At 39.0% G+C, this 17,236-nt stretch overlaps 1 long non-coding RNA gene across 1 annotated transcript; it reads left to right on the forward strand.

The window, feature by feature from the left end:
- The first annotated feature begins 10,635 nt into the window (after positions 1 to 10,635).
- LOC310740827 lies at positions 10,636 to 15,729 on the forward strand. Its single transcript, XR_014537760.1, has 3 exons — positions 10,636 to 11,230; positions 11,318 to 12,186; positions 15,351 to 15,729. It is a non-coding gene; the product is annotated as an uncharacterized lncRNA (long non-coding RNA).
- Positions 15,730 to 17,236: the final 1,507 nt, after the last annotated feature.

The raw sequence follows: 17,236 nt of genomic DNA on the forward strand, positions 1-17,236 counted from the left end.
CGTCTCATGCTACGCTGGGGGGTTCACACCAGCACACGTCAGCACCACCATCTTTAGGTTACGTATGTAGCCCTATTTCTCTGCGGGAATGAGACGCTGCGTCTGAATGTTTTGTGAACGTGGCTGCGTTCATTATGCTCTGAATAATGTGTGTAATCAGTCAAAGTTGGAAGCAGGCTGTCACTGGCGGGGTGACGTCACGACCAGGTAGTAAAAAACGCACTTGGTGTAGCTGGCTTCAGCTTCTGTAACCGAAAGGAAGGGATGCCGGAGTTGTGGCATAGAGACGCAGCGTCTCGTTCATTCAGGGATCTAGGGTTACATACGTAACCTAGAGACGTTCCCTTTAAAGAACTCGAGCTGCGTCAGAACCCTTTGGGAACAAGAGTCCAATAACACCACACTGACCAGTGACTGACTAGTGTGAAAGAGCACAGTTAGGTCGAAGGACAGAGGTGCCAGGAGTGGCACAGAGGTCAAGGTTGTAAAACCTGACAAAGGTCAGCGGGGTGGACCAGCCCGCAGTGTCGCAGAGGGACACTCCAGAAGACCAAGCCTTAGAGGCTGCTACACTCCGGGTCCAGTGCGCTTTGAATGGAGTGGGGAAACCGGAGGACTCGTAAGAGGATGCAATAGCGTCAATAATCCATCTGCTGAGGGTCTGCTTATGAGCAGGAAGGCCTCTCCTCGAAGGGCCGTAGCAGATGAACAATTGTTGCAACTTCCTCCATGGACTTTTCCTGTGGACATAACAGTTTAGTTCTCGGACCGGGCACAGCCGGTTCAGTCTCTTATGGTTTGTATTCTGAAATTGAAGAGGATTGAATGCCAGGTCGTGGGGTGACCAAGGGGCACCTTGGGGACATAACCCGCTCTAGGATGCAGGAAGGCACAGGCAATGCCTGGAGTGAACTCCAGAAGGGCGGGGGCCACAGAGAGGGCCTGTAGATCACCTACTCTCCTCAAAGTGCAGATAGACAGAAGGTCATGAGTTCAAATCTCAGCCACACCAAGTTTCACTTCTGGGCCCCTGAGCTCTGGGTAAGGGTGTCTGCTAAATGCCTTAAATGTAATCACTAATTCATTCATTCATTCATTTTCTTCCGCTTATCCGTAATTCGGGTCGCGGGGGCAGCAGTCTAAGCAGGCCCCCGCCTTCGACTGCTGCCCAATCCTCACAGCACCGTCCCTTACGGTCCCTCCTGCAGGTGGTGAGCCCACGGGAAGTGTAATCACTAATAGAGTAAAAATAAATAAATAAATAAATAAATAAATAAATAAATAAATAAATAAATAAATAAATAAATAAATAAATAAATAAATATTATTGGTAGCTTTGGACAACTTCTCCTAATCACTGCATAAAACACTGGTCAGTCTGAGGAGTCCATTTAGTGACAGATTCATACAGCAACACAGAGCCACAGAGCGCCACAGGATTTTAACAGATCACAACTATATAACTCTTTGTTAAACAACTGGTCCATGATATAGATATAGATCATATGATATTTTTATAGTTATAGATTTTTATGCCAGACTTATGTAATGTTAATATATTGGGCAATTATGTGCGATAATTATAGTGCATAAGTTTTGCTGACAAACAATAGAAATCCTAAAACCATTGCATAAACTTTGATACAGATAAAAAATCTGAAATATGTCTCCACTTTAAGAGTTAAGAGATGTTGATTTATCTCCCTTTACACACCTCTAGCTATAATTTTAACATTAATAATTAAAGATAAAGCCTCACTTTAAATTGTCACAATAAACCGCTACACTCCGATTTGCTTTCTAACACGGTTTAAAGACAATTATATTTCACCTTCTAAAGGTAATAAGAAACAGATGTGTAGATATAAAGAAACCAAAAAGCAAATAGTCATTACAATGAGAAAGAATGCATAATGTTCAATTGTGCTGAAAATTAAATAAAATATTTTGTGCAGTATGTTTCTACACCCACTGGTTTTATGTGAATAAAAAAAAGAGAATAATCTATGCAAAAGCAGAGAAATGAAAGAAACAAATCATATAAAAAAATATATGGATAAAGAGAATATGATAAAGGGTAATGCAAAACTCTATCTTTCTCTCCAGCACACTCTTCCTGTCTCTCTGTCTGTCACTCTGTCCATCTGTCTCTATTTGCAGTGAATAAATTCTATGGATGATTGGCTGCTGGTAATAGGAGTGAGTCAGCTAGTGTCACTTTGAAAGGTCAGAATCTGACATGCAAACGGAGAAAATGAGAGAGACGGCCAGAGAGAAAGATGCATGTTTACAATCAACTAGGTTTCTACTCCATCCTTCTTGCTTTAATTTGTATCATGGGTTGGGAAAGATAACCATTGCACCTGAGAAAACAAATAACAAAAATAAAAAATAAATAAAATGTTTATGTATTAAAGTTATTAAATATTCACGTTTTTTGTATGTGATGGATCTCCTTATAGCTTATTAGTGTATTAATACTGATTGATATAAAAAGATGCACCTTCTATTTTTAAACTCACAAATCGCATACATTTTTTAAAAATTATTTATTTAGTATGTTTTAATAATGTAGTTGTCTTTTCAGTGGAATTGTAGTCATTTGGGTGTGCTTAAATTATGCAAAAGAGTTTTTAGTTCTGAAAATCCTGCAGGTATTTGATCTATTAATAAAAATAATATCAACCTTTACTATAAAAAGGTTTTTCTTAGCTGTCAAATATTTAATAAGAGTATATAAAATTGGCAGAAAAAGAAAGGATTATTCTGAAGTGAAGGAAGGAAAAACACTGCAAAGAATAAAGAATGTCTAATAACTGACAATATCTTTATATATACAGTGAGGAAAATAAGTATTTGAACACCCTGCTACTTTGCAAGTTCTCCCACTTAGAAATCATGGAGGGGTCTGAAATTGTCATCGTAGGTGCATGTCCACTGTGAGAGACAAAATCTAAATAAAAAAAAATCCAGAAATCACAATATATGATTTTTAAACTATTTATTTGTATGATACAGCTGCAAATAAGTATTTGAACACCTGAGAAAGTCAATGTTAATATTTGGTACAGTAGCCTTTGTTTGCAATTACAGAGGTCAAACGTTTCCTGTAGTTTTTCACCAAGTTTGCACACACTGCAGGAGGGATTTTGGCCCACTCCTCCACACAGATCTTCTCTAGATCAGTCAGGTTTCTGGCCTGTCGCTGAGAAACACGGAGTTTGAGCTCCCTCCAAAGATTTTCTATTGGGTTTAGGTCTGGAGACTGGCTAGGCCACGCCAGAACCTTGATATGCTTCTTACAGAGCCACTCCTTGGTTATCCTGGCTGTGTGCTTCGGGTCATTGTCATGTTGGAAGACCCAGCCTCGACCCATCTTCAATGCTCTAAATGAGGGAAGGAGGTTGTTCCCCAAAATCTCGCAATACATGGCCCCGGTCATCCTCTCCTTAATACAGTGCAGTCGCCCTGTCCCATGTGCAGAAAAACACCCCAAATCATGATGCTACCACCCCCATGCTTTACAGTAGGGATGGTGTTCTTGGTATAGTACTCATCAATCTTCTTCCTCCAAACACGTTTAGTGGAATTATGACCCAAAAATTCTATTTTGGTCTCATCTGACCACATGACTTTCTCCCATGACTCCTCTGGATCATCCAAATGGTCATTGGCAAACTTAAGACGTGCCTGGACATGTGCTGGTTTAAGCAGGGGAACCTCCCGTGCCATGCATGATTTCAAACCATGACGTCTTCGTGTATTACCAACAGTAACCTTGGAAACGGTGGTCCCAGCTCCTTTCAGGTCATTGACCAGCTCCTCCTGTGTAGTTCTGGGCTGATTTCTCACCTTACTGAGGATCATTGAGACCCCACGAGGTGAGATCTTGCATGGAGCCCCAGTCCGAGCGAGATTGACAGTCATGTTTAGCTTCTTCCATTTTCTAATGATTGCTCCAACAGTGGACCTTATTTCACCAAGCTGCTTGGCAATTTCCCCGTAGCCCTTTCCAGCCTTGTGGATGTGTACAATTTTGTCTCTAGTGTCTTTGGACAGCTCTTTGGTCTTGGCCATGTTAGTAGATGGATTCTTACTGATTGTATGGGGTGGACAGGTGTCTTTATGCAGCTAACGACCTCAAACAGGTGCATCTAATTTAGGATAATAAATGTAGTGGAGGTGGACATTTTAAAGGCAGACTAACAGGTCTTTGAGGGTCAGAATTCTAGCTGATAGACAGGTGTTCAAATACTTATTTGCAGCTGTATCATACAAATAAATAGTTTAAAAATCATACATTGTGATTTCTGGATTTTTTTTTTTTTAGATTATGTCTCTCACAGTGGACATGCACCTACGATGACAATTTCAGACCCCTCCATGATTTCTAAATGGGAGAACTTGCAAAATAGCAGGGTGTTCAAATACTTATTTTCCTCACTGTATATATATATATATATATATATATATATATATATATATATATATATATATATATATATATATATATATATATATATATTTTGGCAGGCCATATTGTAATGGCTAGATGACTGGGTTGAAGTCATTTATTAGAGGGACTGTGCAGATAGAACGAAGACCAGGTGAAAGAGGTGTGATTGAGATGGTTTGGTCATATGCAGAGGAGGGACATAGGGTATATTGGTAAAAGAATGCTGAGGATGAAGCTGCCAGGCAGAAGGAAAAGATGAAGGCCAAGGAGGAGGTTTATGGATGTGGTAAGGGAAAACATGCAGGTGGTTGTTTTGAAAGAAGCAGATGTAGAGGTATGGAGATGATGAAGAAAAAGGAGAAGTAGAAGAAGATGTATCTCTTGTGAAGTGTTTACTGAATGTAGTGGTTGGTTCCTACCAACCGTGGTCCAAAGAAGGACAACCAGCAAACCAGCAAATTCTGGTCCTACAGGATTTAAAGGGTTTGGTATTATTTAACACAGATAAAAGAAGCAGAAGTACGATTATAGACATTAAAGGGCCCAGAAAGAAAAATAATAAAAAGATTAAGATTGGATTCATAGAAAAGTGCATGGGCTGGCTTAAAAAAATTGAAGCAAGCTTTGTGGGTCAGGAAAATAAATGCAACCAGGTCAGGTGCACCACCTTGCCTAAAGGGAAAAAAAGCCACCAGAGTTTCCTCACTTCATAGCTGGGTGAAGCATTACCTGAGTGTGTGCTGGCAATTCATCTTCCTCGGTGCAAGCAAGCCAAATGGCTGCCTCTTGGGAATCCCACTGTTTGATTCAAGATAGAGACATCACCCTTATGAACAATTCACCCAAAACCTCCACTTCATAATGACTCTTTTATGAACACTATGGCCTTGTCACAGTCATATTTAATATTTATTATTCCTGGATACAATTTATGGACACTACAGCACTCATGCCTGTACATTCAAATTATTTTTATTTTTTTTCATATAACATCCAAATACATTTTACATCCACATATATTTTATGACCATATTACTCTACAGCTAACATCTGTATGGATAAAAAATAATAATCTTAAAATAGTAAAAAATAAATAAATAAATAAAAAAAATAAATAAAAAAAATAAATAAATAATAATAATAATAATAATAATAATAATAATAATAATAATAATAATAATAATAATAATAATAATAATAAAGCTTTTTTATTATTACACTGTTGGTAAAATCTGTGAATTTGACTCACCTCAAAACTCAAATATTCTTTTTTAAATTAGACTTATTCTAATATGATCATTTATACTTTACAAATTAGATTTTTTAGATTTCTAAGTTATTATTAACCAAGGTACATTTGATTGCCTGCTTGTTAAATTTCTTCTAATATTTTATTTATTTATTTATTTATTTATTTCCGTGGGCTCACCTCCTGCAGGAGGGACCGTAAGGGACGGTGCTGTGAGGATTGGGCAGCAGTCGAAGGCGGGGGCCTGCTTAGACTGTTGCCCCCGCGACCCGAATTACGGATAAGCAGGAGAAAATGAATGAATGAATATTTATTTATTTATTTATTTATTTATTTATTTATTTATTTATTTATTTATTTATTTATTCATTTATTTATTTATTTATTTATTTTTATAGTTTTCCCCAGATGCCTAGTAAGGTTCCCGAATGGCAGAAATGAAAAGTGTTTGCTATTTGCTATAGTTGCGAATGGTGAAGATCCATCCATCCATCCATCCATCCATCCATCCATCCATCCATCCATCCATCCATCCATCCATCCATCCATCCATCCATCTTATTGCCTACTTATTATTCTTGTACTCCCTGGACCCATACCCTTATTTACCACCTTGCTTTTTATTGTAAATAGGCCACATATGCACTTCTGGTTTGATGCTAAATGCATTATTTTGGCTTTGTACATGGAAATGAAGTTAAATCTAATCTAATTTATTCTAATCTAACTGGTAGGTGGAAGATGGGGGGGGGGGGAGAGGACTAAATACGTTGTAAATCATTCTGAGCTAAATAAATAAATACATAAATAAAGGAATGAATGAATAACATGCTTTTTTATTATTGTATTTGTGTCTTGGGTCCAGTACCTTTTTCAGAAACTGAAAAAATGTAGTAACACAGAGATTTGCCAACTCGCAGCTTATATCTGTCATCCCTGATTAAATATACAATAGTAATTATACCTTTATGCATATTTAGTTAGGGAACCAGCATAGTTTGTAGCAACTTACATGTTAGTTTTACTTTTTGTTTCTTTTGCTTTAACACAACTTGCACATGATATATTATGACACATGGCTCAGCTGGCTGTGAGCTCTCCTCTGTGCTACTTTTCAAAAGCTCTAGTAAGAGACTTCTGTGGAAACAGTACAGAATTCATTAAAATCATTTGATTTCTCCACATTGTACATTTAATTTCTCCCCACTCTACGTGCCAGATGTGGTCATCATTCAGCATCGAAAGCCTCCAGGATTCGCTTCTGTTTTTTTCTAATGTGAAAAAATTGAGTAATACTTAAATTCCTCACATTCATCCCCCAATGCGACAATCTGAAATCATAAATCATGCTGGAAATATTTCTGTTCGGCTTGCACTAACAAGGAACTGATCATACAATCATTCTGCACTCATTTATGACCTGCGGATTTTTTTTTTTCTCCATCTGAATGTTTCTGCACAAGATGACTTGGTAAAAAACCGATATTCTAGCAAGATTTCTGGGCAGTAATCAAAATTTTTTTTGGGTGTAAAGGGTTATGACTGCAGACTTCCATTATGAGCAGTGCTTCCACCAGTCAGGCAACTCACAGACAGACATTTTGGCAAATTTTAAACAAAATTATGCAGGACAGTAAATGATGGTAGATTCTCTCTAGTGTGCCAGATTAGGACTAGGAGTGTGCCCTCTATATTTTCATGTCCTAATTTGCTTTAATAGAAAAGAACCTCAAGATCATATTCACAAGACTGACAAATGGATCTCGTCAGCAACAGCAGCATTTTTGAAGTCGCTCCATTGTTCTGATTCAGTGCGACTTCAGTGCGTCGCTGTCAAAGTTGTTTTTCTACCTGCAAATCTACTTCGGTATAGTTATTTTCAAAGGCAGTGATGAAAATAATAAAGATTGCTGCTACAAGCAGTAGAAATAAGGTTTCTCCACGTCGCTTCTGTGCACTTTTATTAAGGTCCAAGGAGCTTAGAAATAAATGTATAGTGTGCTCAAATAGAACTTCAAATGAGTTTTTGTTGAAACATAGAGCATTTTAGACAAGTCAACCATGAAAGCTGTTAAAGATCGAAAAAAATATATTTACAATCAAGAGGGATATATAATCACAATAAGTATTTGCATTGTAGTTACTGATTTAACTAAGAAACATTGGGAAAAAAAGTGGGAAAACACCATGGATAGGAATTTGTATTAATGCAAACATAAACCTGCTCAGTGCAATTAACATTCTATATCAGGGCAGAGCACAGACATATCGAGGGGCTGTGGTCCAAACCAAAAAAAAGGTTTATATAATAAATAAATGGGTGGGTCCTTTTAATACAAATTATCCAGTTGTTACAAATATACAGGATAAAGAGAGGAGAGCACACTCTGTAATATAGACTTTATTGTAAATGTTTTGATAGGACATCACAATTACACATTGCTAATAATAACAGAAACAATTTACTGTTTACCATTTTAATATTTACCTGTTCCTTTTACTGCAAATCTTTTTTATTTGGTAATATGTCCAGAAATATCTTTATAACCTCATCTTTTAGGATTCACAATTACATACTCTTTTTAAGAACGTGTGTATTGTGTACGTCTTTAACAATTTTACGAGGCCGAGAACAAATTACTGCTAACAGAAATAGAAAAACAAACTACCAAATAACTCATTCAGCTAATCAATGCCTGTAATGTGAATTTTAATGCATCTACCTGTTAATGCAACAACCTTTAAGAACTGTCGTCCCAACTATTTGACCGATGAGGGCAAAGGGGCAGTGTCTCTAGTCACCGGACCACCCCTCTGTGCCTGACCCTGCTCTATATATACCTTGCCACTCTAAAGCATTACTTACAACCAGTAAAATGTCAGCCATATAGTTGGTCTGCAATTATCCAGAGAATTCTGGCATTGCCTCCAGAAGGGATGGCATGTCCAATAGGTTAGGGAGTTTCTCAGTGTGATTTCAAAACCACTCAACTACATCCCTGGTGGTCAACATTCACTGACCTTACATAATACAGCACTAAAGGTAATATGTGTAGAACTTTGCTAGAGCATCTCTAAAACCATCCAACAGTATCATACATACACCAGAATCCCCAAATGTCTCTGAAACCTTCTTTATCTAAAAAAGCTTCAGTCACCGATGGAGTCCAGCAGTATTTGACTGGGCTACTGTCATGACGGATTTGAACACCCTTATTTGTCACAAATACAATTAAAGGTTAAGCCCAGTTTAGTCAGAATTGATAAACAAACCCCAACTCAGCACAAGAGAAAAGGCTTTGGTTGCCAACGTTTTCTTAAAGATGTCCCTCCCAGCTGATCTCAAGAAAGCTTGGAGAGGTAACACATAGATACCCCCACTATAACTCAAGTCCAACTCCTTATAAAGTAGTGATTGGTGGAAAGGACAGTTCTGCTACCTGTACCCAAATGCCCAAAATAGATTTCCTAATGTCTGATAATTAAAAATAAAATATAATTAATGGAAAGTCTTTTGAAAGCTTGCATTCAAACAAGATCAGAACCTTAGTCTCAACATCAGATTTTTGTCTCATTTCCAAAATGAGCATAAAATTCTATTAAAAGTTTTAGAGTCAGCAAAATGGGGACCACTGAAATACCTGTCCTGTCCTGCTAAGAAGACTAAAGAGCAATTCAAAGTTAAAGGGATGTGATGTTTTTAATAAAAATGTGAAGTTTAATGCTTTTTTTATTTTATAGCTATATAAAATAATATTATTTGTTTTTCTAATATATATATATATATATATATATATTTATTATATATATAATATATATTATTAGCCGGCCACTGATTTATATATATATATATATATATATATATATATATATATATATATATATATATATATATATATATATATATATATATATATATATATAAATATATATATATATATATCAGTGGCCGGCCATGCATTTGGTACCTGGGCCTTCAGTGGGGTCTTACCTGACTTAATCCACCTCTTAATACCACCACTATTAAGTCGCAATTATAGAAACCATCAATACTATACAAAAACGCAATATAGCAACGTGTGGCATTACAGAGAGAGAGTGACATTTCACATATGGAGGGTGAAAACTATTTACTTTTACTAAAGAAAGAAACCAAGTTAATACAACTCCAAACCTCTACTGCAACTGTGCACCTACATCATCTGGAGCAGTTCAGAATCAATATTTGTCTAATAACATGACAAAAACATTAACATTTAAAAAAAATACAACCTACTCACCAAAGATTCATACTTATAATTTGCACCACTCCTCAGAGGCTGTAAGCCAGTGGTACAGCTTGTATTCACTGGTCTGGAAGTGAAGAAAAAAACCCTTTCCTAGGCTGAGACAAGCCAGCTAGCTTCGGGGTTGGCCGACCTCCGCACGATGTCTAGCTTTTCTTGAAAATGGATACTTAAGTATGTCCGAGACCAAATCAATTTCTCTTCCTCCGTAGGCATAAAAAAGTCTAACTCAGATGTATTAATGTGTGCAAAGCGCTACAGATGTGTTTTGCCAGTCGAACTTGGCTGTAAAAGGTTTCTTCTGACCAACCAATCAGAGGATGGAAAAATGCTGGCCCTGTGGGGCAAATTTAAAATCTGATTGGTTAAAGAAACAGACATTGATAATCGTCTCTGAGGTAAAAAGGCCAGCAGAATTGACTTTGATTAGATTGACATGACAGCGCATTGAGGCCAAAATCTGACAGGACAAAAAATCTAACATTTACATACATGCACTGAAGCAGTGCAGCAAAGAGAAACACTACACAATAAGGAGAATAAACTATTACAAAATAAATTACAGTTTTTTTAAACGATTTGGTACATTTCTCCAAACTCAGGTAACAGCTTTCAAAACAGTTTACACAGTGATCAGTACACTTTGTAATTGTCCTAAACAGATAGTAAATTCTCCTTTATTTCATACAAATCACAAATCAAAAGCATAATTTTCTCAAAACACTGCACAAAAATCCCTAATTTTATCACAGCAGTTCATATAGCCAACCAAATCTTTAATATATCAGGAAAAACATTTGTAACTTTTTCATTGTTCTTCACAAAGATCACAAGCATTTTTGTACCATTTTAAAAACACAACAAACAAAACTCTGTAAATTGTAAAATAGTCAGTTGCACACCTTGTGTCTTCAATTAACGCCAAATTGTTATCTGATGAGTTAGTAATCCACTCAACACAGAAAAAGCCAATTTCCTATTTGTTCACGCAGCTGTCTTACGTAATTACAACAACTACAAAAGGGGAAGAGAAGAAGAACAAAGAAGACAAATGAGGAGATACAGTAAGACAAAAAAAAAAGAAGTATGAGCAGTGGAAACAGAAGAGGTTTAAGAGTGATAGGTGGTGGCCAGGGTAGAGGGAGAAGAGGAAGAGGAGATAGAGAAAGAGAAAGTAGAGATGACGATGTAGGAGGAAGAGCTGAAGATGTAGGAGGAAGAGCGAGAAGAGCTGAGGATGTAGGAAGAGAAGAAGAGATTAAAGAGATGGATAGATTGGAGGGCAATGGTATAGTGGAAAGAGAAAATATAAGAAGAGCTGGACAGGGAGGAAGAGGGGGGCAAAGAGGAAGAGGAGGGCAACGAGGAAGAGAAGGCCAAGGTGTAAGAGGAGGGAGGAGAGGTAGAATGAGGGGAGGGTACACGCGTGTTTCAAATGAAATCAGAGCCACACTTATTGACCATGTCATAAATCATGGTCTCTCACTAAAAGAAGCTGGCCAGAGAGTTCAACCCAATATAAACAGATCCACAGTGGCTTCAATTATACATACATTTCAGAGGGAAAACCGGTAAGTAACTATATCATTCTACTTTTACAATGAGAGTCCATGTAGTCTTGTTTGACATAGGTCTAGATCTCTGCAGTAAATGTTCCTGCGTGTCCAAAGCTTTTTCAGAATTGAAGTAAGAGAACATTCAGGTGGACGAACAAGACTTTTTTCAGTTGAACAAGAGCATGCCATTGTTGACATGGTGGTCCAGAACAACACCCTCCGCCTCAAAGAAATTCAGCAAAGAATAACACAGGACAATCAACTGTTTCACAATATCCACCAATGCAGTCGCTCCACAATTGACCACGTTCTAAGAAGAAATGCTATCCGAATGAAATAAGTATACAAAGTGCCCTTTGAGAGGAACTCCGTTAGAGTGAAGGAGTTGTGATTCCAGTTTGTTTAAGTATGTGCAACCCAATTACTGCAATTTTACTGTCAACTCAAAGATATATTTTTCCTGAATTTTAAGTATGTGTCCATAAACTATTCCATGCTACTATATGTGAAAAGATTTAGGCATATCTATGTATAATACTGCTTTAAAGTGTGAACTCAAACTTTAGCAACAATATCACAGTAGTATGGACTGCATTCAATGCCATTACTGTAAAACACAAATTTACTATATTTTACCTTGTGTTCTTTTTACTCTAGAACCCAGCCATTAGGGGGGCACAAGCCAGTGCACTCTTAGTGCCGGTCCCAAGCCCGGGTAAATGGGGAGGGTTGCGTTAGGAAGGGCATCCAGCGTAAAACATGTGCCAAATCAAATATGCGGATCACAAATGAGAATTTCATACCGGATCGGTCGAGGCCCGGGTTAACAACGACCGCCACAGGTATCGTTAGCCGACAGGGTACCGGTGGAAATTGGGCTACTGTTGGCCGAAGGAGGAGAAGGAGAGGAGGAAGACGTCTACAGAGACGGCAGGAAAAGGAGCAGTGTAGGAGAGTAGAGGTTCGGGTTGGTACTTTAAATGTTGGTACTATGACGGGTAAAGGGAGAGAGATAGCTGATATGATGGAGAGGAGAAAGGTAGATATGCTGTGTGTTCAGGAGACCAAGTGGAAAGGGAGTAAGGCCAGGAACATTGGAGGTGGATTTAAACTGTTTTATCATGGTGTGGATGGAAAGAGAAATGGTGTAGGGGTGATTCTGAAGGAAGAGTACAGTAAGAGTGTAGTGGAGGTGAAGAGAGTTTCTGATAGGGTGATGATCGTGAAGGTGGAGGTTGAAGGGATGATGATAAATGTCATCAGTGCCTATGCTCCACAAGTTGGCTGTGAGATGGAGGAGAAAGAAAGATTCTGGAGTGAATTAGATGAAGTGGTAGATGGTGTACCTAGGAAAGAACGATTGGTGATTGGGGCAGACTTTAATGGGCATGTAGGTGAAGGGAACAGAGGTGATGAGGAGGTGATGGGTAGGTATGGTTTTAAGGAGAGGAATGTGGAAGGGCAGATGGTGGTAGATTTTGCAAAAAGGATGGAAATGGCAGTGGTGAACACGTATTTTAAGAAGAAGGAGGATCATAGGGTGACGTATAAGAGTGGAGGAAGGTGCACACAGGTGGATTATGTTCTGTGTAGGAGATGCAACCTGAAGGAGATTGTAGACTGTAAGGTGTTGGCGGGGGACAGTGTAGCTAGACAGCATCGGATGGTGGTCTGTAGGATGGTTTTGGAGGCGAAGAAGAAGAGGAGGAAAGTAAGGATTGAAAGAAGAATAAGATGGTGGAAACTGAAGGATGAAGAGTGTGGTGTGAGGTTCAGGGAAGAGGTCAGACAGGGGCTTGGTGGTGGTGAAGAGGTGCCGGATGATTGGGCAACTACTGCAGGAGTGATGAGGAAGGCAGCTAGAAAAGTACTTGGTGTGACATCTGGAAATAGAAAGCAAGACAAGGAGACGTGGTGGTGGAATGAGGAAGTGCAGGAGAGCATTAAGGGAAAGAGGTTGGCAAAACAGAAGTGGGATCGACAGAGTGATGAGAAAAGTAGGCAGGAGTACAAGGAGATGCGGCAGCAGGTAAAAAGGGATGTGGCGAAAGCCAAGGAAAAGGCATATGAGGAGCTGTATAAGAGGTTGGACACTAAGGAAGGAGAAAAGGATTTATACCGATTGGCCAGGCAGAGGGACCGAGCTGGGAAGGATGTACTGCAAGTTAGAGCAATAAAGGATGGAGAGGGAAATGTGTTGACTAGTGAGGAGAGTGTGTTGAGAAGATGGAGGGAGTATTTTGAGCAGCTGATGAATGAGGAAAATCAGAGAGAGAGAAGATTGGAGGATGTGGAGTTGGTGAAGCAGGATGTAGATAGGATTAGTAAGGAGGAAGTGAGAGCAGCGATTAAGAGGATGAAGAATGGAAAGTCGGTTGGACCAGATGACATACCGGTAGAAGCGTGGAGATGTTTAGGAGAGATGGCAGTGGAGTTTTTAACCAGATTGTTTAACAGAATTCTGGAAGGGGAGAGGATGCCTGAGGAATGGAGAAGGAGTGTGCTGGTACCGATCTTTAAGCATAAGGGAGATGTGCAGACCTGCAGTAACTACAGGGGAATTAAGTTGATCAGTCACACCATGAAGTTATGGGAAAGAGTAGTGGAAGCCAGGCTGAGAGAAGAGGTGACCATCTGTGAGCAACAGTATGGTTTCATGCCGAGGAAGAGCACCACAGATGCCTTATTTGCTTTGAGGATGTTGATGGAGAAGTATAGAGAAGGACAGAAGGAGCTGCATTGTGTATTTGTGGATTTAGAGAAAGCGTACGACAGGGTACCGAGAGAGGAGTTGTGGTATTGTATGAGGAAGTCAGGTGTGTCAGAGAAGTATGTGAGGGTGGTGCAGGACATGTATGAGGACAGTGTGACGGCAGTGAAGTGTGCAGTAGGTACGACAGACTGGTTCAGGGTGAAGGTTGGACTGCATCAAGGATCGGCCCTGAGCCCTTTCCTGTTTGCAGTGGTGATGGACAGGTTGACGGACGAGGTCAGACAGGAGTCTCCCTGGACTATGATGTTTGCAGATGATATTGTGATTTGTGGTGAGAGTAGAGAGCAGGTTGAGAAGAGCCTGGAGAGGTGGAGATATGCGCTTGAGAGAAGGGGAATGAAAGTCAGTAGGAGTAAGACAGAGTACATGTGTGTGAATGAGAGGGAGGGCAGTGGAGTGATGCGGTTGCAGGGAGAAGAGGTGGAGAAGGTGGAGGAGTTCAGGTACCTGGGGTCAACAGTGCAAAGTAATGGAGAGTGTGTTAGAGAAGTAAAGAAAAGAGTGCAGGCAGGGTGGAGTGGGTGGAGAAGAGTGACAGGAGTGATTTGTGATAGTAGGGTATCTGCAAGAATGAAAGGGAAAGTTTATAGGACTGTGGTGAGACCTGCGATGTTGTATGGATTAGAGACAGTGGCATTGAGTAAAAGACAGGAGGTGGAGCTGGAGGTAGCAGAGCTGAAAATGTTAAGGTTTTCGTTGGGAGTGACGAGGATGGACAAGATTAGAAATGAGTTTATTAGAGGGACAGCACATGTAGGATGTTTTGGTGACAAGGTGAGGGAGGCGAGATTGAGATGGTTTGGACATGTGCAGAGAAGGGACATGAATTATATTGGTAGAAAAATGCTGAAGATGGAGCCACCAGGTAGGAGGAAAAGAGGAAGGCCAAGGAGGAGGTTCATGGATATGGTGAGGGAAGACATGCAGGCAGTTGGTGTGAAAGAGGCAGATGTAGAGGACAGGGTGGTATGGAGACGGATGATCCGCTGTGGCGACCCCTAATGGGAGCAGCCGAAAGAAGAAGAAGAAGAAGTTCTTTTTACTCTAGAGAATCTTGGAGTTGGATAGCAGTGCAACTCATTATGAGTACCTGTATATTGATGAAGCAGGCTTCAATCTTCAAAAAAAAAAGGAAAGGAGGGAGAAATGTGATTGGCCATCGTGCTACAGTCAATGTCCCTGGACAACGAGGAGGCAACATCACTGTGCAGCAATTTCTACAACTGGTGTTGTGGCACACAATGCTGTCTTGGGACCATACAACACAGCAAGGCTCCTAAATTTTTTTAACCTCCTCAATGAAATCCTCTTTTCGCAGGGTGATCAGGAGCAAATGGTGCAGAATTTTGTAGTTGTTTGGGACATTGTACAATTCCACCATTTAGCACTAGTGCGAGAGTGGTTTGAGAATCACCCACAATTCAGGATTGTGTTTCTTCCACCATATTCTCCTTTCCTGAATCCAATTAAGGAATTCTTCTCCTCTTGGAGATGAAAAGTAACATGAAAGCAACCCTTACAACTAATTAAGTCTTCTTCAAGCAATGGAAAAGGCCTGTGGAGATATTGGGGCTGAAACATGACAAGGATGGATACAGCATTCAAGGCGCTTTTTCCCACGATGCATGATTTGTGAAAATATTTTCTGTGATGTTGATGAAATTCTCTGGCCAGATGTAATTGAGTGGCATGATCAATAAAATAGTTGATTCAATGAATGCTGTACATCTATCACTTTATTTATTTATTTATTTTTATTTAATTATTTGCATTATATATATATATATATATATATATATATATATATATATATATATATATATATATATATATATATATATATATATATATATATATATATATATATTTATTATTATTTTTTTTTTTTATTTTTTTTTTTTTTTGTGTGGGGTGACAACTTATTGTTATTGTATACACCTGAACTCCTCATTAAAGAACTTAATGAACAACATGTATTATCATTTATTTCTTTGTGTATCTTCAGCTGAATTTGTTATAAAATCCACAGAGAACACACTTTTAGTTTTGATGTGAATATTGAATTTTAATAAATACATTACTAGAATAAAATGCTGTGTTTCATTGTGCAGTGAATACTTAACGGTTTCGCCAGCATAAGAGTGTGTTTAGTTTGCTGTGTTAACTGTTTTGAGAGCTGTTACCTGAGTTTGGAGAAATGTACCAAATCGATTGAGAAAAACTGTAATACAATTTCATGGAACAAATATAAGAATTTAGATTCTAAATGTAGGTCAGTGCTTCTGATAGTGTTTAGACCAGCAGAGAAGTTACCACTGTTACACCCACTCTCATATATATATATACACACAGTGGAACCCGGTTATAGTGATGTCCTAGGGGGTCGCCAAAAAGCATCGAGGTAACCGATGATCCAGATAAACGAAAATCAAAATGGCGGCAGTATATTAACGTGCTTGAAATTTCTTTATGTACATGATGTGCGTTAATAAATGAGAATGTACATGCACGTGTTTTTAAAGGGTTTTTTACACAACAGCGTTGCCGCGATTTGTTTGATGAAGGCATGCTATAAAAATACATACAGTACATGTTTATTTGTCAGGAATCCACCTGCCACGCCCCTTCAGCCCCCTTCAGCAGGTGTTTTCTCGGCCACTTTCTCTGAAGCTCCCGGCTTCAATCGCGCACATATGGTGCTCGTTTATCATCATCACCAGCTCCTATTTAAACTTCCACACTCTCACTGTCCGTTGTTGTTGGTATATGTTGGTTCACGGCGGTCGTTGTTATCGCGCATGCGTATCCCGGTACGTGTCTTCTCACCGGCACTCTCTCACCGGCTGCTCTTTTCTTTCCAAAGAGCACCGTGGATCCCCCATCAAAAACGTCGACTTAATAGGGTTGTCGAGGTAA

This window comes from Silurus aristotelis, assembly GCF_946808225.1.
Source record: "Silurus aristotelis genome assembly, chromosome: 2".
NCBI classification, from domain to species: Eukaryota; Metazoa; Chordata; class Actinopteri; order Siluriformes; family Siluridae; genus Silurus; species Silurus aristotelis.